Raw genomic sequence first — 23,729 nt, 5'->3', positions numbered from 1 at the left:
AGCAAAATTACATGACAAACATTTGTACTTTTTTTAAAATCAAGTATAATTACAAATATTAATGTCAGGTGTACCATATAGTCTATACATTTCTTGCTCTCTGTCAAGGTAAGTGTACTCTTAATCCCCTTTTTCTATTTCATCCATTCTCCCATCCTCCTCCCCTCTGGCCCTTGATTCTTATAAAATGCCTAAACTTCTCAAACGATAAAATATTAAATAAAATTGGAAATACAAATCTCTCATAATCAGGATGGGAGATGAGAGTGTGATCAGAGATATCTGATTCACAGATTACTTTCATTTTTCTTTAAACGGTGTATCTTTGAGCCAGATGTGATTTTAGCCTTATTTAAATAAAAGTGATATTTCACATTATGCGTGTGGTTTCAAAATAAAATATTTACCATATACTCAAGAGTCTAAAAACAGGAATGTGGAATAAGAGAAAATGATTATGAACATAATTTGAAAATTTTATGTCCAGATTTAAGGTAATGGAAAAGGAAAAGAACATTAGCAAACGAGATAGGAAAGAAGTATTTAAATAGTTGAAACAAGACACGGAAAATGTGCAACATCATGGATCAAAGAGGAAAAACCTGAGGTCTGGGTAACTTCACAAAAAGGCAAAGAAGTGTTTATTGAGCACATGCTACATGCTGAATGCTTTGCTAGCACTTTTCATATGCTTATGTCTCATGGTCCACACAAGAACACTAAACATTGTATTACCATTTTGACTTTTTCCATAGGAGGAAACCACTTCTCAGAAAATGTAAAGAATGTGCCTGCTCCTATCAAGTGAGTAGACTATTAAATTCAAACTCAAACTCAGGTTCAGTTGGAGCTCAATATCGTGTTCATTCCACTGTATCTCTTTCTGAAGATTTTATGGTTTGATACACTTTCAAAATTTTCCATAACGTCCTCATCAACGCCTATAAGAACAGTATTTCTAGAAAAGGATATACTACTGCTGTGTCTTTGGGAGCCCATAGGCATAGGAAAATGGATATGGTAACATAAGGAAATCAACTTTATGGGAACTTGGAAAGGAAAGGGCCTGTGAGTAGTCGCTTTCATGTTAGGAAAATTCAGGGGGTTGAGCAACTGCAGGCAGATCTCCTTTGTAAATATGCTATTGACCTTGATTCAACCTCCCTTATTAACATGATATAATATTTATACAGAAAAGGGAAATTCTTGGGGCATCTGGGTGGCTCAGTCAGTTAAGCACCTGACTCTTGATATCAGCTCACGTCGTGAGGGTCATGAGATCAGGGTCATGAGATCGAGCCCTAGGTCAGGCTCCTCACTCAGCAGGGAGTCTGCTTGAGAGTCTTTCTCCCTCTCCCTCTGCCCCTCAGGGTCATGAGATCGAGCCCTAGGTCGGGCTCCTCACTCAGCAGGGAGTCTGCTTGAGAGTCTTTCTCCCTCTCCCTTGGCCCCTCCCCCCACTCACGCACATGCTCTCTCTCTCTCAAATAAATAAATAAATCTTTAAAAGAAAGGGGAAGTTCTTCTCTAGTAAACGGTCACATCAGTATACATCTCGATGGCCTAGATTGCAATATAAACATCAACGTGACATTGCTGATTATGTTGCTGGGCTGCTTGGAGAACTGGAGTTAGTTATGTAATAAACAGTGTATATAACAGAGATTTTTTCCCCCCAAAATCAAAGTGGATCCTTTGTGAACAAAAATGTACTAAAAAGAAGAAAGGGGATGCTTTGGGATGTTGCCTGGTGGATTGTTTTAGCTGTACTTGATGTGCTGGTATCATCTGAATCATTAGTTAAGATTGGTGTTGGGTAATAGCTTGATTCCCATGAATCTGCTGTGACAATTAACCAGCTGTGCTGTAGAGAAATCAAGAGAAACATGGAGAGGAGAGAGACTATTGGCAAGAGGGGAGGTGGCAAGAGAAATATCATAGCAGCTCCGGCTCCCATTGTCTGCTAGGTACATGTAAGTAAGCACATGTGCAACATTCAGTGTATTTAAGGGAAATTCATTAGGCTGACCTTTTCTCTCTATGCATCTCCTGCTCAGCAATATTTACCTCTGTCTACATGTGCGAGCCTCTTAAGCTGGACTAAATCACTTGGTGGGCAATTGAGTTATTATCATAAAATTAATTGTTGAATGTGCATATACAAAGCCTTCCAGGGACTTCCAGAAATAACTCATGTGCTATCAATCTGTAATTCTGGCACCGAAAATGATTTTTAGGCATAACATCTTCATATAAGTCATATTCTCTTAATATGCATGTTTAAGTCCTTGAAGTATAACTTTCAAAAATTTCAGGACCAGTTTGCTTTAATGATTAAATAACTAACCTATCCATGAGAGAAAATGGCGTTCTGGCTGTGTAAAACAGATGGACTTCCAAATATCCTACATGGTAAACAAGCACATACATGGCAAGCGCATTGCCAAATTCTGGCCACAGCAATGTGATTTTGACCTTAAGTGGTTTATAGAAAAGTGAACTCAATTTATTCACTGCTAACTGGTCTCCTCTTCATTGTTTTAAACCATTAATCAATTTTATTTTATTTTATTTTTTTTTAAGATTTTATTTATTTATTTATTTGACAGAGATAGAGACAGCCAGCGAGAGAGGGAACACAAGCAGGGGGAGTGGGAGAGGAAGAAGCAGGCTCATAGCGGAGGAGCCCGATGTGGGGCTCGATCCCATAACGCCGGGATCACGCCCTGAGCCGAAGGCAGACGCTTAACCGCTGTGCCACCCAGGCGCCCCTCATTAATCAATTTTAAATTTAAAATCCCTGTGTACTTATTTCCTCTTCCTACTACTCCCCAGCTATGCATTATGTATAAATGTTGTCATCTGAAAAGCACCTGAATGGCAGAACACTGTTCCCAACTCAGAGCGTGTGCCTTTGTGGTTTATTATTTGGGGCTAATATTTAAAACAACTGCTATTTTGTATAGTACTTTAATACATGAAATGTCTCTCCTGATGGACAGGTAAATGGACAATTTTCTGAATGTCTACTTTAACCGCCACAAGAGAATGACTCCAGGGTCCCCAAAAGTGAATTTGGCACATGTCGCATAGCCTTTGTATCATAGGACACTATCTTCAATGGCCCCTCTAAATTTACTGAAATATCCACCCAGAAACTATGCATGATAGCAATAAACAGGATAAAATATTTTATATTCTGACAATAATTCTAATTCCATTGGTACTTTTTAATATTTATTATGGCTGATTATTTTGTAGAACTTTAACTTCTACCTACAAAAGATCAAAATACATATCTTTGCTGTTAAGTTTTAAAAGAAGATTGAGGTACAGACAGATAAACATACTATTTAAAATTAAGATTACTCTTATAAAATGGATAAAAGGGATTCACAGTGGTTCAGAACGTCTTTTGTTGCAAGCACAGATAGCGAGTTATAATGTATTCTAATTCGTGTGTAGGAAATGTAGGAGACATTGGTCTGTAATAGCTTATCCTCAGGTCAGTTGTCCTTTTTTGCAGAGTATAGTTAATCCTATCAACTAGATCTTCATTACAAGGAAGCTAAAACTTTTATGAGCCTGAGGTGGAATTCTGCTTGTATAACATTTCTGATCACAGCAAAGTGATTACAGCGTCTTCACAAATCCCTGGACTCATTAATCTCAGAATTCGGGAGTTTTGAGGGAACTGGTCCAACCTCTAATCTATGGAAAGAATCCTTTCCGTAAAAATCCAAACAAATGTCACTTGGCTTCTATGTTAGTCCTTTCATGTCAAAAAAATCACCAGGTCCCGAGGAAATTTTATTAATTTGTGGGACAATTTTAGTGAGTAAAGAGCACTGGTTCTTGCTCGTGTTAAGGAATTTGTATCCTAGTAATTTTGTAATTTGAATGGTTCTAGGTCATTGGGTAACAGCATCTGAATCTAACTCTCCATTCATAACAGACACGATACATCTCAGTTGCCTCTCTCAGTCTCTCTCCCTCTCCCCCTCTCTCTCTCTCTCTCCCTCTACCTGTTTCTTGTTATCTTTAGAACCTTATTTAATACAGAGTCATCCTGGTCTCAGTGCTCTCAGAAGACCCAATGCACAGGCTTAGAAAATCACAAATTCACTGGCTCTTAAATTTACAAATACTTTGAAAACCAGCAATGGATGACTACACATGTCTTTTGCAAAACCATGTTTCAACCCTGCTCCTATCTTTATTTTAACAATAAAATATGATGATAGCTCAAGTTATATTACCATTTTAGGAAAGAGTATTGTGATTATAGAAAAAAAGCCTTTTCTATGATTATAGAAAAAAAACCAATGTACTGCATGATCTGATATGCATTCACAATTTTGGCATTCATGACAAATCCATTGATCTATAGACAATCAAGTATTATTATTTGTGAAAATATTTAAATATTAACAGTTAACAAATTATCTATTTTTTTAGTACCTTCTATATTCTGGGCATTTTTCAGATGGTGGGGATATAAAAGTGAGCAAGAAATCCTGGGGTCTAGCAGGGCTGGTTATAATCGAAGAAACAATGACAATACATATAAGTGAGATGTGAGAGATTAGAGGTCGTGTGGAAGGCAGGGCCATCTGATAGCGTCTTTGGAAACCAGGGGATTCTTCCAACTGAAATATTTAAAGTTAATGAAACATAAAGAGTGGATGTATTAACAAATTGAATTGAAAGAGGAAACATGTTTTGGCAGGAGAAAAAGTCTGTGTGAAGACTGATGGTAATATACTTTGTTAGATAAACACGACAAAGTTCCTTGTGGCCAGAGCATTGGAGACGATGCTGAAAACACTGGAGGACAGGGAAGGGGTCCAGGTGAGGGGGGCGTATACTCCAAGTTAGAGAATATAGGCTTTATAGCTCACGGTAGCATATGTACGCCATGTCCTCGACATACGGGGCATTATTAAACATTGAATCTTTGAAAAATTCATATGTAAAATAAGAACTCTTTCCTTTGAATCGTACCAAATTGTGAAGGGAATCAGCATGATGTGATCGCTTCATTGGTTGTTATATGCCTTCGACTGTGAATGGCTTATTCATGTTCTTTGTCTGTTCGGCTATTGTATTGCTCATCTTTTTCTTATTGATTTTTATGAAAGAGAGATTAAGGGATATCAATTGTTCTTAAGAGGCTTTTTTAAAATCCAGTTATTTCTTTTCTTATTTGGTAATTTTCAAAAAATTGCTGACTAGAAATTTTACAATTATATAAGTGCATTTATGGCTTAATAGATTTTTAATATGCATACACAGTAGGATATATATATTTATATATAAAACTATGTATGCATAATTAAAAGGTATTAAGCCATAAACGTACTTGTATAATTATAAATATATAATTATATTGATATAGATATATAGATAGATAGTCACTGTAGCTATCAGATGGACAAATAAGTGGAGGACAGCAAAATTGAAAGCAGAAAAGGCTAATCAGGCGTTCGTTGTAGTCATCTGTAGGTTAATGGAAGGGATGGTTTATAACAAAAAGAACAGGAATGATCATTAAGGGTAGTAGTTACACTAAAACTAGAAGCTTTATTAAGCCCATGTTTTGGTGAGAAAGCACAGGAATAACAACAAATATTCTGTCTTTCACTGGGCGTAGTTATCAAATGTCACTAATGCCAATAGCCTCCATAAGGAAGGAAAGGAAATACACTTTACTGAGTTATTATGTGACCAGAAGTGTGTATCTCACTTTACTGAGTTATTATGTGACCAGAAGTGTGTATCTTCATGCATTTGCTTGGTACAAAAAACCTGTGCGACTGAGACGCTCCTATATTTTACAGATGAGAAAATGGAAGCTCACAAAAGTTAAATAACTTTTTCAAAGTCACCAAAGGCCAGGAAATAACAAAGGTTGATCTGGTTCCAACTCTAAAATTGATTCCAACATGTAACAGGAAAAAAGAAAGCAAGCGAGTTGATCATTCGAAGCATCGTTGGCTGGAAAAGTTAAGATTTGGAAATCAAACAGGGAGAAGAGCTCAATGTCAAAAGCATTACCTAAACATACATTTTCAAGAAAGAATTCTCCGAGGGTTAGGAAGTCAAAGCGCTAGCAAGCAGTCCAGGAAATCAGTGCCACGGGCCTTGTAATCCCTGTGAGGTGTAAATCAAACAAAAGAGAACAATGGCCACGTACATCAGTGAGAGAAACACGGCCCCGAGATGTGGAAATAAAACCATAAGCAAAAGGAGTGCTGTGAATTTACAATGGAAGAAGATTTGATGGTTTGCGAGATTAAATGTGTGGTCAAAACCAACCCAAGAAACACAAAGCTGCACAGATCAAATGTGACATCAAAGCTCTGGGGGTGTAAACAGGCTCACACCTCTAAAAATACCCTCGTGACCAACTTAAAATCTCGACCAGAATCACTTCTTCGAGTTACAGCTGGTTAGTTTGCAAATAAGTCATCTTGGAGGGATAGTGTATTAACCGACTCCTAACTACCAGCACAGCTTAGCTTTGTCAAAACTAAACCGAATGGAAACTTCCTTGTATGATGAAGAAGAAATGAAACACCGTTCTTCAGAGACAGTTTTCAGATTTATATGGGAAAGGATCATGAAGAATGATGACCTGGCTGTCCTTTAAGCCTATGTCCCAAAAAACCAGTTGCTCACATAGTATCTTCAATAATTTCTAGGTAATGTGTCTGTTATTTATAACACATGACAGTCAACTGAACAGGTTAGGGAATGTTCCTTGTAAATATCCTTCTAATTAAGAGAGTGAGTCTTCCTTAACGAAGATCCTCCTATATTGTTCATTATATTTCATATTTCAAATTATAGATTCATTGAGAATTAATTGAGTAACATCGTCCAACTATAAAAGCAATAAGCAAGAAAGAGTACACACAAACAAGCCAGAAACCCAGGAGATTGCTCTGTGATTCATATTAATAATCTAATTTATTAGTTCCAAGCTATTAGGGTATTCTAGGCTCCATGGAAAAATATAGACTTTCCAAGTTGGTTAGGGTTATTCAATATATGACCCTACACAGCAATGGTCCTTGGACATGATATACACTAGTTCATGGTTTTATCACTGTATTACCAAGGAACAAATATTTACTAATCTTTGCATAGACTTCAAATTAGCATACTGGCCCAGGGCTTGTGATTAATGAGAACTGATCTGAAAAACCCTGCCATGGATAATTAATATTGAAAAGTATGATCCACCAAATTAATAATGCATTTCTGCAAAGCACTAATAATCATTTATACCAGATGTAGCATCTCTGTAATAACAAACTGAGGAAATGTTCTAAGCTTCTGAAGGGGTTTGTTTGCTAGAACTTCAAAAAATAAATTGGCTCTTGTTTAAATAAATATAGATTAACATATTTCTGAATCTCCTACCTGCAATTTTAAGTGTGTCCTTTATAAAATAATCTAGATTCCATAAAAGTAATGTCACACAAGCACACAACCTATTATATATCAACGTCACTATCAACTCCGACTCAGAGATTTTAAAGTCAGCTTCATAAAAGCAGATTATCAAATAACAGGAAGAAACCCTTTAGAATGACAGTCGAGCAAAAGTTATTAAAAATTCAACTAAAGAGGGCGCCTGGGTAGCGCAGTCGTTAGGCATCTGCCTTTGGCTCAGGGCGCGATCCCGGCGTTCTGGGATCGAGTCCCACATAGGGCTCCTCCGCTGGGAGCCTGCTTCTTCCTCTCCCACTCCCCCTGCTTATGTTCCCTCTTTGCCTGCTGTCTCTCTCTGTCAAATAAATGAATAAAAAATCTTTGAAAAAAAAATTCAACTAAAATGTATTCTTTTAAGAGATATATATTACATATCTGTAAGGTTAAATAAATCTTGAAAGCAGTTTTCTAAATCACTGATGCTTCTACATGTGAAAATTATCTATTTTTTTTTCAAATTGACTTCCATATCTTGTCTATATTCATACATGATGATATAATCATATATATATGATTTTCGTATATATAAATAATTCTTACCTGTACAATATGACCTTGCCATTTTTACCTACAAAAAATGGCAACTTAGGGGCACCTGGGTGGCTCAGTCAGTTCAGCATCTGCCTTCAGCTCAGGTCATGATCCCAGGGTCCTGGGATTGAGCCCCACATCGGGTTCCAGACCCACATCACTCTCCCTGCTCAGTGGGGAGGCTGCTTCTCCCTCTGCTCCTCCCCCTGCTTGTGCTCTCCCTATCTCTGCCAAATAAATAAATAAAATCTTTAAAAAAAAAAAAAAACAACTTCATAGGGCTTAAGCCACCCTTTGCACCATTTCACATGAATATATTTTCTTATTTGTTCAGATTTACTCATGTAGCAGCATATTTTCCCAATGTCACAGTTTTTTGGTGTGTTTTCCTTTTTTAAGTTTTTATTTAAATTCCAGTTAGTTAGCAAACAGTGTAATATTAGTTTCAGGTGTAGAATTTAGTGATTCATTACTTGCATACAACACCCGGTGCTCACCACAAGTGCCTTCCTTAATGCCCATCACGTATTTAACCTCCCCACCCTGCCCTCCTCCTCTCCAGCAACCTTCAGTGTGTTCCCATAGTTAAGAGTCTATTTTATGGTTTGCCTCACTCTTTTTTTCCCCCTATGTTAATCTGTTTCATTTCTTAAATTCCACATTTGAGTGAAGTCATATGGTATTTGTCTTTCCCAGACTGACTTATTTCACTTAGCATAATACACTCTAGCTCCCTCCATGTCTTTGCAAATGGCAAGATTTCATTCTTTTTTTTTTTGGCTGAGTAATATTGTATTACACACACACACACCCGCATCTTCATCAGTCAATGGACGTTTGGCCTCTCTCCATAGTTTGGCTATTGTTGATAATGATGCTATAAACACCGAGATGCATGTATCCCTTCAAATTAGTATTTTGGTATCTTTTGGGTAAATACCTAGTAGTGCAATGGCTGGATGGTAGGGTATTTCTATTTTTAACTTTTTGAGGAAACTCCATACTGTTTTCCAGAGTGGCTGCACCAGTTTGCATTCCTACCAACAGTGTAAGAGGTCCCCCTTTCTCCACATCCTCACCAACGTCTGTTGTTTCCTGTGTTGTTAATTTTAGCCATTCTGACAGGTGTGAGGTTCTATCTCATTGTTGCTTCGATTTGTATTTTCCTGACAATGACTGATTTTGAGAAGGAAACAGCAAAACTAAAAGGCAACATTCGGAATGGGAGAAGATATTTGCAAATGATATAGCTGATGAAGGATCAGAGATCTGAAATATATAAAGGACTTATAAAATCAACACCCGAAAAACAAATAATCCAGCTAAAAAACGGGCAGAAGACATGAATAGACATATTTCCAAGGAAGACATACAGACCCCAAATCAGAGTTAAACATAGAAGAAAATCGTCTCTGTAAGTAATTCAATAAATAAATGCTCAAATATTACTCCAAAAATATTAAAAAATAAAATTAATTTTCAAAATTTCCCAACCTAGTTTGAATGAGGAAATCTGAAAATACAATCACATTATTATTGAGTTCTTAGATACATTATGTTCTCATGAGCTACAAATTGTTCCTATCTGCAATATATCCAAGATTTTGTTGGTGTTTCTTTCCCCTTTTTTGTTGTTAATGGTTCTTCCACTTTGACTCCCAAACTATGCACTGCATCCACTAAGTGAAAATGAATTCATCCCTCTTCCTTTTCAGGAATCTGTAAAAAATATTATTTAATCATAGTTCTGATTTTTATCCCTTTTCTATAGCAATTTTTACATACGAATCTCAAAATCCAGTGTGACCAGTAAAATCGTCTTTCATTTAAGAAGTTACATTAAGCACCAGCCTTTCATAAATCTCTATTTATTCTGATATGAATTTACTAGAAACTAATGCATGTTTATTAAAAATAAGTACCTAATTCTACAGAAAGATCTGAACAGATAGCTTTAGGCTAGTTTGATTTTTATTCATTAAATAATTCTTTCAGCAGTGATTCGTACTATACTTTTCTGCAGTACATAATTACATGGGGAGAGAAGGGAAGTTGTAGCTCTACAATTTTGATGCCTAAGAAAATTTATTTTCAGTACTTCAGTCTCATCTTGGCATCATTTTTAAGGGGATTTGACATATCATGGGCTTAGTGAAATACACACTATACATGGTATCTCTAAGACAAACAATTACAAATTACATAATTATTATATAATTTTAATTATATATTTATATATAGTACAGATATATAATATTTAATTATAATTATATGATTTATAATCGTTTGTTTTAGAGATACTATGTATTTCTAGTGCCACGATGTATTCCTAAGAAAAATTGCTTACTTATATACGTACATAAGAAACTTAAGTTAGCTGAAGCAAAAAGACAAATATGCTATTGGGATATATTGAGTATTCATGGAATCTAAGTCAAAGGGAAATACAGCCAGTTTCAGGAAGCCTGGAAATAAGATTATAAAAACTATCAGGAATGGAAGTTTTTCTTTCCTGGCCCATTGTTTTCCCCTCACTCTTCTCTTAGCATCCTGGCGTTTGCTTTTTTTCTCTGTGCATGGGCCAAACATCACAGGCCAAGAATCAGACCATATGACTTCACATTGCACTAACTGTGTGTATTTGGGTGCATGTCTATAAATGTTAAAGTATTTTATTATGGATATTGGCATTTCATGCAGGCATGCTGCTATGGTCAGATGAATATACATCTAGATTACAGTGATGCATGTAATTTGTCATAAAGGTCACATGGCATATAATATTCATATCACTAGGGAGAAACAGAGAGGTAAGCAAATGTGTAAATAGATCCTAGAAAAGTCAAGTAGATACAGAAGCCAATGGAGGAGATATACAAATCAAAGCTTTTTATTTTTAATTCTGAACATGTATACCAGGTAAAATTTCTTTGTAACAATCACAAATTTTTCAATAAAAATATTTAATGAAAATATAAAGTTCAATAAGCCAAGTTAATTTTTAAGATATTTGAACTACATGTTTTTAAACATGTTTTCATAATAATTTGTGATTTTTAAGTAAAATATTATTAAAATATGAAAATACCATTGAAAGAATTTTTAAAAGAAAATATGACATTTTGTTTCATTTTAAGTAGCATTCCTGTAGTAGGCTGTTGCTAGATTTCAAGAGAAAAATTCTCTTTTATGTTCCTAGAAAGGAAAATCTCAAGCATTGTAAAATTTATAATTTCTTGATGCACTTTTATTAGGTAATAAATTTAATGATGATTTACTAACTAGAATTCTTTGTCTCTGGCAAGTGTTTCTAGGTGTGTTTACCCTCTAATAAATCCTATTTGTTAAATGATTATGTTTCCACAATATCTATTATTAAAATATAAATTCTGTTTCAATAATATATTCAATATTATTTGATTATTATTTCTTTAAAAATTTTTTACATTTAGTTTTTCTTTTTTTTTTTTTTTTTAAAGATTTTATTTATTTATTTGACAGAGATAGAGACAGCCAGCGAGAGAGGGAACACAAGCAGGGGGAGTGGGAGAGGAAGAAGCAGGCTCATAGCGGAGGAGCCTGACGTGGGGCTCGATCCCATAACGCCGGGATCACGCCCTGAGCAGAAGGCAGACGCTTAACCGCTGTGCCACCCAGGCGCCCCTACATTTAGTTTTTCTTATACAACGATACCACTGTCAAAACATTTTCTGTTTTTTCAAGGCTAATGTTAAACTATATCATATATTTCTTCAAACATATTCAATTGATATTTAAATGTATTCTCTTCATATTGTTTTTGATGTATTTAGAAAAGCAAATGACTCAAGTGTGGGGGGATATCGGAAAAATTAATTGTGCCTAAATAAATTTTAAGAACAGTCTTCAAATATCAAATGGCTTGATCAGAACCTTTTCTGATCATTTGAAAGTTTAAAAACCCATGGAGGGGCGCCTGGGTGGCACAGCGGTTAAGCGTCTGCCCTCAGCTCAGGGCGTGATCCCGGCGTTATGGGATCGAGCCCCACATCAGGCTCCTCTGTTATGAGCCTGCTTCTTCCTCTCCCACTCTCCTGCTGTGTTCCCTCTCTCACTGGCTGTCTCTATCTCTGTCAAATAAATAAATAAAATCTTTAAAAAAAATAAAAAAATAAAAATAAAAACCCATGGAAATTATGTACTTTGCAACATGCATTATTTTAAAAATACAGTTGTAGAAGTGTTTCAAGTTTGTTTTCCTTGAAGAATTTGGTACATTACAAGGTGATAATCCCGCCTCTTAGAAATTTATCTGCTCTATCATACTAGCAAAATAATGCAACTACAATTCAACTCCTCCTTCAAAACTTCCTCTGTACCAAGGAATGTATTAAATGCAGGTATTCTCTCATTTATACCCCCATTAATCCTATGGATTAGTTATTGGTATCTCCCTAGTACCACCAACTTGTCCTTTTTTTTTTTTTAAGATTTTATTTATTTATTTGACAGAGAGAGAGAGAACAACAGAGGCAGAGGAAGAAGCAGGTTGTCTGCTGAGCAGGGAGCCTGGTGTGGGACTCGATGCCAGGACCCGGGATCATGACCTGAGCCGGAGGCAGACGCTTAATTGACTGAGCCACCCAGGTATCCCCCAACTGGTCTTTTATAGACAGCAGGAGTCAGAGGTCCAGAGAGATGAAGGGTAGTGTGCATAACCACTCTGCCAAGTGATAGAACCGAGGTTCTAACTGGCTGACTTTCTCTGGCCGCCCTCCTCTAAGCCTCTTGTTAACAGAGAACATTCTCAGAGTACCTCTCGGCTGGCTGCCTTGCCAGCACTGATGAGGCTGGGTTATGGAAAAATACTCTATTGCCTGACATACTATCAGTGAAAATTCCTCCTTTGGGATAAGGTATTTCTTTATTCCTAAGTAAGTGCTCCAGAGGATAAAATAGGAGTTTATGAGTTACTAATAAATTAATGTGGATTAATACGTTACTTTCTAACTGGCAGAATCTGTCAGGATCCTTGTGAAAAGTGAAGATGTCAAAGGAGGAAAGGTAGGTAAATCAGAGCACTCACAAGGAAGAAGTGGCATCTTAGGAGAACGGATTTAAGACTAAAAATTCTCTTTTATGTCTATTCATTGTTCATGAAATTTACGTGGACAAAATCTTAGTTTTTTGATTGACTCACATAAGATTATGGATATTTTTCTACCTTGATTTTCCAAATGAACTTTTTTCTTATGTTTTGACTTTTCTATAATGTTTGGCACAAATTAAAGTTCTCAGAAGTCACAATATGCAAAATCTTAATGAACTTTAGAAAGGGAGGTACAAATCGTTTGATTCAAGATTAATACTATAATTGACATCAGAAAAAAGATTTCAGCACCCTAGATAAGGATTATGTTGGTTTTGTACTTTTTCTATTTTTAAACAATAATAAATCAAAAGAGTAAAAAAAGTAAGGGATATAAGATTAATTAGAGTTCATGTAAGAAAGAAAATACTTCTTGTTAAGTCAAATTGGAGGAAAATGTGCTTTAGAAAGTCTAAAGATCAGTATTAAAATTTGCCTAATTTGTTCATCAAATTAATTACTCCCCAACCCCCAAAAAAGGCTCATAAATGACAGGTTTTCTATGGAAGAAGCCTCATTGTCAAGTAACGTTGGCTGTGCACTTGCCCATGTCAGCTGATCTTATCTTCCAACCCCGCAATTATTAATCCTCTGTGTGTAGTGCATAAAATGTGGTACTTCACATAAGAGGACTATAAAGAGAGAACAAAGACTTGTAAAGTGCAAAAGGAAGAGGATCTCAGGTCTATTTGGCTGATTAACGGTGCGTAATACATAGGAAAATTACAGGAAAGAACCTGTAGTCCAAGAAGGAGTTTTTACCTCCAGATTTCATTGTATTAAAAGAGTAACCAGAACAGAGAATTCAGATGAAAAGCAATGTAGCAGTGACCAGTGGTATTAAAACACGTATGATCTAGTAACTCTTCATGCTGCTTAGGATTGGGGGTAGACATCTAATTCACAAAGTGAGTTACTCTCTAATAATTGGAAACTTTTAACTGGCTTCTAAAATCTATTTCAGACATCTGTTTGGCCACAAAATAAGCTGAGATGATCCCTTGATGTGCAAGATGAAACAGCTCCACCTTAACTAGGTGACCTGGACACTACATAGCACACTCGCCACCTAGTGGTTATTCCTTGTAATTTTTTCTCTTTAGTTTGTATCGGTCTTTTCTAGAATGCCTGGAAATCATCCATTACATTTCAAAATTTAAGCGAAAGGGTACACTGTATGTGTTGTTCAATACCGATGTCAAGACGTTTCTAACCTGTATTTTACAATCTGAATAGTTCAGGAGATGTGAAAAGAAAAGTCTCCTAAACAAATTAATATAACTTCTCTCTGGAGAGGTCAAACTAATCAAGTCCTGTATAGAGAACCAGCCCGTGTAAAAGTTTCTACTGCTAGTCCTTCTTCTTTCTCTTTATGGCCATTGCCTATCCCTGGGGTGGCTTAAAATGCATTTTCCATACTGGACCATATTTCTATCCAGTATCCCACATGGGTTGGGAGTGGAGTTGGCGCTCTTTCGTTCAACTGTCTTGCTTTGGAGAGAAAGTTCTACTCTGCTATTAGTTTTAAGGCAGTTCTGTGTGTTTCTTTTCCACCCTTCCTTCCACTATGTTACCTCTTTATCCAGGCGGTCTTTCAAGACCCAAAGAAATTAATCTCTAATGTTGGAAATGTAAGCATGATGGCAGACCAGAGGGCAGCTGGTAGGGTTTCCAGGTCTTCCGGACACCTATCCGATCCCAGGAGGGCTGCCAATCTGCTTTTCTGTAACTCTAGTCAGGGCCATGGAGTTTCATTGTACCATCTGGCACATCAGGACTGCCTCTCCAGATAGTAATCATCCTCCCAACATCAATAGAGTAAAATTAGAGTTGGAGAATTGTAATGGATTTTACAGCTGGATTATGTCTGTTACCAGCATCTCTACAATGCTTGACACACTTGTCGACTTGACGTCATATCTGATGACGTAACCTTCTCTACCTTACCCTTAGAACACCAGCGCTGTCCAAGATATATACGCACACACAGTTCTCTAGTGACTATCAACTGTCCCATACCATGCACAGTGAGTTACCTAGAAGTCTCTACATGGGTATATTTTATCTATTATATACATATATAAGCACTATGTCTACATCCTTGCATAAAAGTCCTTTCTATGTACCTGTATTTGAGGCCTGTTATTAATGAGAGGCTTTTGTTGTTGCTATAATCATTCTTATAAGGACCCTTTTTCATCACTCCAAATCTCTTTTCTGTTTTGATACTAATACTTGTATCACATCCCCTGCACTGGCATGAATTTTTAACCACATAAATCAAACATCAACTCATATAATAAATGTTTACACTCAGCACAAAATGGTCACAACAAAATAGAATCTGGAAAAATAATGTGGTTCATAAAATGAAATGGCATTAATATGTAACTAAAACAATGACAATATGCTTACAGGTTTACTATTAAACATAACTGAGTTCTCTCGGACATGCTAGTATGGCATTAATTATGTGGTATAAATATTATATTTAGTTGAATGAAGTTTTTCTGTGAAAAATCTAGGATTGAATCACAACAAATGTTCATTTGGAATAAACAGGGTTAAGAATCTCCAGAGAGCCAAGATAGAAGAGCATGAAATGGGTATATTTATTATTTTGAAAGTACATGGTTTTTTGCAACAATGTGGGTGGAACTAGAGGGTATCATGCTAAGTGAAATAAGTCAGTCATAGAAGACAAATCCCATATGATTTCACTCATATGTGGAATTTAAGAAACAAAACAGATGAACATAGGGGAAGGGAGGGAAAAACAAAATAAGACGAAATCAGAGAGGGAGACAAACCATAAGAGACTCTTAACTTTAGGAAACAAACTGAGGGTTGCTGGAGGCGAGGTGAGTGGGGGGATGGGGTAATGGGGTGATGAACATTAAGGAGGGCAGTCGATGTAATGAACACTGGGTGTTATATACAAATGATGAATCACTAAATTCTACCTCTGAAAGTAATAATTCAGTATATGTTAACTAAATTGAATTTTAATTAAAAAAATTAAAAATATAGTATATTATTTTTCAGAAAATTTATGCAATGATATGCAATTTAAACATTTATCATCTTGGAGTCCAAGCCATGACTTGTACCTGATTTGATATAGGTATTAAACCATTTCATGTCATATTACTATCACACACACACACACACACACACACACACACACACACATTCCACATATACCACAAAAAAGGGTGGAGGGAACATTGGAAACATTGTCAACCAACCGAAATGATTTCTCATACTCTTGTGATCTTGTGTGTACTTGAACTGGCTTGTACCAGCTTGGAAGAGCCAACTGAGTGAGTTGTTAAATACTCAGGAATTCGATGAGCCAGTTATGAAACAAAACCATTATTAATATAAAATTATATTAACTCACAAATAAATTGTATTGAAAACAAAGGCAATAAATACTCATCAATTCCTAAATATTTTAATATGTTTAATATGTTATCCATATTCTTCAAGTTATTTACTTCTGTTTAATCTGTGTTTTATCATATATACAAAAGTACGGATACAAATTCATACTTTAGAAATAATGTAAAATGGTGAGCTACTCACATCCCTTTGCAACTCCTCATTCAGGAACATGGTGGTATCCTGAAATTAGCCATGGTCAAAGTTATGTCTGCCATGGAAATCAGCATATGCTGTAATTCAAGGCTTTTTCTCCAGGAAGCTGGAGAAAGTTGTTGAACAACTACCCAGATATCAACCAATAAACTGTGACATGGGTCTACAAGACCCAGGCTCAGGTCTACCTCTGTAATATTGGCCAGTTTCTTGACTGTTTTAAGTCACATTATACTTATTTCCAAAATGAAGTATTGGAAACACTGTAAAACATCTAATTTTAAAATAAATCCAACTAAGTTGCCTAATAGATGGAAATAGAGCATAAAACAGTGTTACCACTTTAGCACTCAAACCAACAGAAAGACATAATTTTTTTTAAAAAAATGACATACAGTTTATCTTAATAATGTGTCAACTTCATTGTTGGGAGTTTTATGAAAAATGGATGTTCAGGAAAAACATCCTGATAACTTGATCGACCAACTGATTATATTTTGTGATATATATATGAACTAAATTTGTCTATCTGATTAATTTTATGTTTTAATGAAAATTCACTTTTTCTGTGGCATTTTAATTTTTAGAGATGTTGAAACTCAAAATATAAATCTACAAACGATATTTTCCTACTAGTAGTTTCAACTTATTAAACATTATGTAAATGTGCTACAGTAGTTATATTGACCACTGAAATCCATGTGTGATGTTTGATTTCATTTCTCTCTGCTATAGACACCGAGAAACTTTGCTTTGCAATATGAAGATCTTTCTATTCTAATACCTATTACTTCTTAACTGCAACATGAAACCATTGTTTAAGAAAATCATTTTTAAAAACTGAAACGGCTCTTTAAAAAAAAAAGTATAAACAATAGCACCATTCTTATGTCATGAAAAGTAGAAAGACTAGTAGGAAAAACATGTGACAATAGCCTAAAAACCTATGCTCCAGTCCCAGTTTTATCACTTACTAGCCCTTTGAAGAAAGAAAAAGTCGTGTATCTTCAGTAGAATGAATTTTCGGTAAAAACCTGTATGATCAGTAGAATGAATTTGGTTCTTATAATAACTGCTTCCTCTCATAATTCATTAGTAATAAAATCTAAATGTCATAGAAACTAGCAGCAAATGTTAATTACTACCAACTTATTTTTCAATGTATCTATATTGGTAATACATTAGAGCACTTGCACCTGCAAACATAACAGTGGTCGCCTTGCAGAAAAGAGTCTACCAGGCCTCTCCAGCGCCCAGCACAGACAGCGGCACAGGGAAGACGGTAAGACACAGAGCGTGAGCCAACGCTTAGGAAGGATGTGAAGCATTTTCTTCTATTGAGATTCCGCTCACAGGCTCAAGTGAAAAAAATGTGAGAAGAGCTTTAGAGTTGAAAAGATTATTTAACACTCATTTCAAAATGCAGAAGTATGTTCTTTCTGCTTCTATTCAGTCTGTTCTTCACTGGTTTGAAGTGCTTTCAGTCAGCCAGCCAACTGGACTTAATTGAGTGTGCCATTGTGCATTGTATTACGCGAGTTACCATGCAGAGTGAAGGAGGAGGCAAGGTCCCTGTCTGGGGAAATCCATAATCTAATACCCACAAGAGGGCTGCTACAGGATTTTTAAAAATATAGTACACTTCCAACCCACCATGATAAGGCAATTTCTTAAAGTCGATCTCTGGTCGAGTAAATGGTTTTACACTTTCCCTTTTGTACGTTTCATGATCCCTAAGCTCTATATTTGCAAGGCAGCTGTCCGTGGTTAAGGGGGTAAGCTGTGGATGGCAGAATGAAATATCTATGCCCCCCTGGCCTCATTAAACTCCTTGACCAGTGAGCCCTGACTTGCCTCTAGATCGGAAGCTGGTCTCAGGGTTTGCCGTTGTCCTTCCACAAGAGGACTAAGGAACCTGAGTGTTCTCTGCCCCTGGCCTTCCCCCAGAGATGTGCTCAGTTGTGGTGAAAGCGAGCTGAAGGACTCAGGAGCATTATTCAGTGTTCCAATTATTAGCAAAAATGCAAGCAGATGGAGCAGGGAAATAATATCTTTTGCTAATTATCCGAATGGATGAGCTGACAGAACTTTACACTCTCCCACGAGACCCAAAGGGTCATGGATCCCTGGCCAATTCTGGCCAAGTTGGCTGGCTGCCATCCAGCACAGGGCCTGCCGTCCACCCTCCTCTTCCGCTCACCTGCACACCTGAGGCTCCTGCTGGAGACCTCCCGCACTTTTTATTTTGGAGGGGGAAGGGGCTTTAGTTGTTTCAATAATAGTTTGTTTTCATGACAGATCCTCTAAGTGTCAGAAACATTTAAAAATTAAGTTTATTAAAGATAGAAGCCCAGATATGTTTTCAAACCTCTGCATGTCCTTTTGAAATGTGTTATGACATTTCAGTACATTATTTTTCTTGCAAATAATGCACAGAAATATCATTAGCAAATTTCCCATCCAACCAAGTATTCGTTAATCTCTCCAAATCATCGCACTGAAGACTTTTCTCTCTCTTCCTCAGCTCTGGTTGCTCAGCATTTCAACCGAGCCCTGATGGCACTACACTTACAAGTTTAATTTGTGCACAAGCCTGTTAGTTCCATTCTGTTCAACAGCTTTCAGCTGCCCTCCTAACCCTGCGCAGATGTCTCACAAACCCATGCTCTGCTCGCGGAGGATGGGCAGAACGAGCAGGGCAAATCCGTCACCCAACAGCTTAGAGCACAGGACCTGTTGAAGGTGAGTCAATAACACCATAGCTAGATGCAAGCAAGTACATTACACGCTGTGTGTTCTTGCCAGCCTTGGTCCTTATATTGAAAATTTTATACATTTGCAGAAAATATCATACGCCCTCTATCCACCTTTTCCACTTCGTTGAACCTCTCAAAGTCTCTAGCATTACCTTTCTCTCACACCATTACCTCCAGTACAAATGAGCTACTTCTAGGGTTCATGCTTCTCATCTTCCAGGAAATATTCCATTTCCTCTCCGTGCCTCAAGACCCCAAGCCTTTCTAAACTCCTCTAAATTTCCCTCTGATAAAAGAAATAATGTGACCTATTATATTATATTAAGTGAGGTATATAATTTCAGATGGCATTCCTAGCCCTTTCTGGATGACTTCGGGAGAGCAAGACAAAATTTACTAACAAAGGAGTTCAGGAAAAGCAATAAATAAGTAGATGTGAATTGATAGGGACATGGGATTCCATTTCTCTTATTAGCATGCCTGCTTTTGGTTAACAGAATTGGACTTTAAATGTAGTAAAATGTTAAGTTGGCTTCATTTGGCATTGTAAAAAATATGATAATATTTATCATTCTTTGGAGAAAATAAAGTGAAAAAAAAATTGCCATAGAAATGCTTCAGCAACTCAACACAAGAAGTAGAGTTTCCTTCATCAGTCATACATTATCGAATTATACAACATTTCTTTCTGTCCTGGTGTTACTACTGCCAGAGAGGTAAGATCACAGGTATAAGGTTCAAAGAGACTGGAGAGGTCTAATCCAAACATTTTCCTTCAAATATTATTGTTGTCTCTCCCTCACATATAAGTTTTAAAAAAGGCTTAGAGATGTTTCAAAAGAAGAAGGGCTAGATCTTGCCTGAATCCACATAGCTAGTTTGGGCTTGAACTGAAATTTGAACACTAGTATATCGCTAGTGCTTTTTAGACACTTAACTATCTAGTGATTTGATCTGTAAACGTGTGTGCACGCACATATACACACACAGTCTCTCTTAACATTTATCCTCTTTCATAACCAAAAGATGCTATGCATTATTTTCTATTTTGCCTATCGTGATGACAATAACCAAACATAAAATCCAGAGTTAACAAGTTATAGAGATATTTGAATTCTTACATATCGCTAGTGGTAACATTTGAATTGTGAGCAAAAAAAGCAAAAAAAAGACAATATACAGTAAATGCATACAGAATATTACTAACTCCCTTTGCCGATTTGGGCAGGTCCAGGCAGAAAACCGATGACTCACCCAAAGGATATAAATGAAGAGAGACTAATGAATGTGCTACTTACGGGAGTGTGGTCATAGGGAAGAGAGCCCAAACATGGTAAAGCATCCAGAGACTAGCAGCATGGGGGAGGCATTCACCTCTACAACAAAGAGGGTAAGGCAGTGACTGAAGAGACCCAAACATGCAGGAAAAGGGAAAGAAAGTACACCACGGAACTCAGTCACTGTCAGACCTGAGTCCGGTCAGTACGAGGTGAGAGAGGTATAGGAAAGGTGTCCCAAGTTCTCTCTTCTCCCACCAGCTCATCTGCCAGTGCCAGTGCCCCCCATTGGACAAAACCAATGGAAAGCCAGGGTCCCACGTGATGAGGCCTGTGACAGTGACTCTCCCTGGATATCATGCATGACAGAAAAGGGCAGCAGATGGATTATAGGAGAATAAGAGAATAATCAACACATCGGCCAAGCCATTTCTAAACAAATAAGCTGAACTTTGTGCCGAAGTGTAAGCACAAAATGTTATTAGCAGTATCATTTATAAATGTAAATATTGGAAATGATACAATCAGCGGTAAGATACTAGAAGAAAAGTCCATTTTGTATGTGACCCATAAGTCTTCAATTGAAAATTAGGGGATGACTTTCAAAGCATGGTATAAAGAACATTTGTTGAAACGGGCATATTCACACAATGCTAAAATGAGAAAGCTATAACATATGTACATGTTTCTATATGCATACCTACGTGTAAATGGGAATATGTATGTATAACTACCTACTTACATTAATGCTTGTATTACAACTGAATTGATTTGCCAAACCTAAAATGAAGAATTTAAATTAGATTGGAATTAGGATGAACCAACCTTTAAGAGAGTGACATTCTTCCTTAAGGAATTTTAAATATTATTTATTTTCTTTCAAATTCAACTAGAATCATGGCACAGGGTGGGGGTAGTGCCTTTGTATTGAAACAGACATGACATTATGATTTCATGAATATTGAATGCATTTTTTTCATATAAGAAAAAATTTAAAGCTATTAAGATAAATAGGGTACAGATTGCCTCTGGGTCAAGGTCAGTTGGTAGGGAAACATTTGACTAGGAGTCCCAGTTTTAACGAATCTTTGCGCTTAGAAAATGGTATCAAAAATGCATATTATTGATTATCATCAAATCAAATCAGCTAATACAATTGGACATCTTGCAATCCAGATTTATGATGACTCACCATTATAATAGATTGGTACCTATAGCTTCTGATTTTTATCTGCCCTATTTTTCCCCACTATTCATATGAATTTTAGCTGAAAAACATGTGACTTTTTTCAGCTGATAACTATAAACTAGTAGGATAGTAGGTGATTATGCCCTGAAAACCTTACACATTCTCTACAATGTAATGTCACCATATAAGCACCTGGAACATTTCATTACTTAAATATTCAGATCTCCTCGTATATAAAGAGATATTTATTCTTCAGGAGATGTTTATTATTCTAGACGTTTATTCTAACAAAGATGTTATTCTTTGGTTAAACATTCATCTGAATTTAACTATCAGAAATGTGAGAAATGTATTATTTTGACTTGCCTAAGAAAGTAGACTTACTATATTATTTCATATTTTCTTGATTGATAGGACCTGTGACCGTTTCCACCTAGGGCTAATGACAATCTCGTTTAAGTAAAAAAAAAAAAAAAAAAAAAAAGAGGTATAAGGAGTAATGTCGAAAAGAAAACAAACAGCAAAAATACCAAAGCTATAATATAACAATACTGGACAATTATAAGACACAGACCCCAAATTCTAAGCTCGCAGATAAATCAAACAAAACTATATGGCTGTCATATCCAAAAAGGATTATTGTGGAGGGAAAGAAAAAGAACATCAAAATGTAAATAATGACCAAATCCTGGTATTTGGAAGTCAACAAAGGATAATAAGCTAAGCAAAAGCTGAAAGTTTGACAAATTTTTAAAAATAAAAACAAAGAAAACCTAGAAAGAACGGCAAAATCAGTAACCACCACAACAAAAATAATAATGTTTCCATCAAGTGGAAATTTTATTTTTTTATTATTCACCTTCCATCATTGCTGCTTCACCAGACTGTTCTCACAATGACTTGAATTAACTGAGATGTGCAAGTAGCTTGCTTTCCCTAGCAAGGCCCCAACAACAACTAACTTCATTTATAAGCAACCAATACACAAGATTTTTCTTAAGTGATTACATAATGTTCTCATCAAATCAAAGATTAGAATATTACGCACACGTTTAGAAACTAGGAGCCGTGGGAACGACGCCTTGACTGTGTTCTATGATGAAGTGAAGGACGCCACAGACAGAGAATGTATGTCCATATATATATATGGTGACTCTGTTTAGAAAAGAAGGACAGCACAATTGCTTCAGTTTTCCCAGGGCATAGAATCCTGGAAACAGAGGACGTTGAGAATGAGCTGGCTCCAAAACAAGATGCCATTTTTAACAAATCTTTGGATGAGAAAAGAATGTCAAACACTGGAAATTTGCCAGGACCAGGTGGACAAGAAATAAGTCAGATTTCCCTCTCATCAATCATTGCTCTCTTCACATGGTTTCTTCTGTGTTTTACCCTAAATTTTCTCTCTCCCTCCCTCACATTTTTCATCCTTCCCTCCCTCTCCTCATGCTCTTTCTTAAAATTGTCTCAATAAGTCTAATTAATAGTACCTTTTGTGTTTTTTATTTCCTCCTCTTCCATTACAGGGAAATTTCAGCCAAAAATTTTAACTGATTTCTCGTTTATTATAAACAATTACATTGATCTTTATTTGAATATGACCTTTAATTAATTATCCATATGTGATAAACAATGATCAATTTTATTTAACCTCTTTGGAAACTTAAAGATCCTTAATGAAAACAACGATAACAACAACAATATAGCCTAATTGTTTGCTCATTAGCCTTTTTAATGCAATTTTTTCC

The sequence above is a fragment of the Ursus maritimus genome, unplaced genomic scaffold, assembly GCF_017311325.1.
Source record: "Ursus maritimus isolate PB19 unplaced genomic scaffold, ASM1731132v1 scaffold_3, whole genome shotgun sequence".
Classification (NCBI taxonomy): Eukaryota; Metazoa; Chordata; class Mammalia; order Carnivora; family Ursidae; genus Ursus; species Ursus maritimus.
This window is presented reverse-complemented; position numbering follows the sequence as displayed.